This window comes from Scardinius erythrophthalmus, assembly GCF_964197995.2.
Source record: "Scardinius erythrophthalmus genome assembly, chromosome: 19".
Classification (NCBI taxonomy): Eukaryota; Metazoa; Chordata; class Actinopteri; order Cypriniformes; family Leuciscidae; genus Scardinius; species Scardinius erythrophthalmus.
This window is the reverse complement of record NC_138239.1, coordinates 19,587,330-19,590,071: the sequence shown is the minus strand read 5'-3', so window position 1 is coordinate 19,590,071 and position 2,742 is coordinate 19,587,330.

The window sequence follows — 2,742 nt, the reverse complement described above, 5'->3', positions numbered from 1 at the left end:
GGCCGGAAGTTAAGGCTGACAGCAGGAGCAATTAGCGAGTGTTTTTTGTATATTTAACTCTAAAAGGATTCATTTAATTATGGTATAGTTCATCCATTCCTGACCCTCATGTTGTTCCAAAACTGTGATTTTCGTTTCTGTAGATCACAGGGTGTTAATGCAATAATCTATTCTTTACAATGACCAGGGGCTGTCAAGCTCAACATTTATGATGGGAAAAAGCAGGTGTAAAGCAGCTCCTGTTTGTGCAGATTTGATTGATTTGCTGTGGGAGACACAAGCTCTTGAATGTTTTTCAAATATTAGTGAAGTTATAAAAGTTGTTTTTCCTCAGTTTAAAATGTAGACATTAAATTTATATACCGTAGGCTATATTTAAATGAATACATTTAATATTACATTTAACTTTTTATATTTCATTATTCATAAAGTGTTTTAGGCTATAAATTGTGCTCTGTGGCTTTTGGGTATGAAAGATGAGAACAAATTCACACATCAGCAGTAACTTAATTCTTAACATTGTTATATGAAATATGAACACTCACTAAATGCTGTTGAGTCATTTGGTTTCCATTACACATAGTCTGAGTTATGCTGAGAGATTCATTCTCGGACTCTGAGCATGACTGTTACAGCATGTTATTTGGGAAAAGAGGCCAAAGGAGGAACTAACTCTGACCTCATGTAGTCAGACAGACTTCGTCATGATCATGATCCTTTTTTTTGTAACTCAGATGATTTCACTAATAGAGCTGAGCTATTTTTAGATGAAAAAGAATGTAGAAATCCACCACAGTGGTCTGGGAAATCTTGCAACAAATATTACAAGAGTGTTTTCATTATAAATGAACATTAAAGCTGTAATCTAAATGAGATGTGGGTGACAAAGCTTAGTGAAATGTATACTACTGTTCAAAGATGTTTTTTAAAAAAGTATTTTGCTCACCATGGCTGCATTTACTGGATCAAAAATACAGTAAAAAATATAGGCTAATATTGTAAAATATCAAAATTACAATATAAAAAAAAACGTTCTACTGTAATATATTTTCAGATGCAATTTATACCTGTGGTGGCAAAGCTGAACTTTATTTTAAACTTTCTGCATGACAGTATTAATTTGCTATTTAAAAAATAAATGAATCTTACTGACCCCAAATTTTTATGTAACTAGTGTATCATTGGTCTAAGATTCATGCAATTTTCAGTTACACTTTTGACCACTAGATGGACATGCTCACTTAGGTCTCAGGCCTGGCTGTCATCAATTCCTTTGAGACCAGCACTTTCTCCAATGTATATCAGTGTTGTGCTGTTGCTGTTTTTCTTGAGTTTAGCACCCCTCTATTTTGTTTCTGAATGTTTGCACGGAGTTATGGGAGTCTCTCAGGACGCTGCCGTTGCCTGTCATGATTTGCTCAACAGGAGTGACATTGATGCACTATGTCCAAAATACCCTGGGGCTAGTATTTGTTTGAATGTGTTACCAGACAAAAAAAAGTCATATTTTATTTATCACCAAGGGGAAAAGCAGGAGCAAAGCAGCTCCTGTTTGTGCAGATTTGATTGATTTGCTGTGGGTGACACAAGCTCTTGAATGTTTTTTTTTTTTTTTTTTTTTTTTATCAGTGAAGTTGTAAAAGTTGTTTCCTCAGTCTAAAATGTAGACATTAAATTGATTTAATTTAAATGAATACAGCAGTATAACAATTCTTCACATTGCTAAATGAAATATGGACACTGACTAAATGCTGTTGAGTCATTTGTTTTCCATTACTCATATTCTGAGTTGTGCTGAGAGATTCATTCTCGTAATCCAAGGCCAAGGAGGAACTGGAACTACTACTAATTCTGACTTCGTGTAAAGTCAGACTGACAATGCTGGGTGTAAATATGACAGTTCATCGTGATCATGATCCTTTTTTTTTTTTTTTTTTTGAGAGTAACTCTAACTTTTGAGAGTATTCACCAAGCTGAACTATTTTTAGATGAGATAGAAAGAAGAAATCCACCACAGAAGTCTGGGAAGTTTTGCAACAAAAATATCACACGAGTTTTTGTATGTTTAATATTACACATTAAACAAACACTAACGCTGTAATCTAAATGAGTTATGTGACTGTAAGCTTAGTAAAAAAATTTTTTTTATGCTTAAAAGATGAAGTTAAAGAAAAACAAAAGAAGATAAAGACGTTTGTTTCAACAAACAGAAGAGGATAAAAAAAGCCTAAAAATGTGGAAGCCCTAAGATGTGTGTGTGTGTGTGTGTGTGTGTGTGTGTGTGTGTGTGTGAGAGAGAGAGAGAGAGAGAGAGAAAATTAAGATCAAACAAGCTTTGATTGAAAAGATCTTGAATATCGTATGTCCAATTTTGTTTCATGTTTAGATTAAAAGGAAATGGCAAACTATTTTCCCAACAGCAATTTGTGATGATGGAAAAACAAACTAGATGATCCAAATCAGAACCAGTGCAGCACTCAATGAATTTGAATTTAAGATGGAGCATCATCTGAGTTTTGTCATTTTGTTGTGAGTTTTGAGACATTATAACTTGTTTTCAGAGACTATATCTTTAATTTATTTCGTTTATTTTTCTTACCCTGTTAGTGAAATGTTTAAGTTAGTACTTTTAATCAGCAAGGATGTATTAAATTAATCAAAATGGTCATTTATAATGTCATAAAAGATGCTGTTCTTTTGTACTTTTTTATTCATCTAAGAATCTTTTTCTTTTATCAAGGT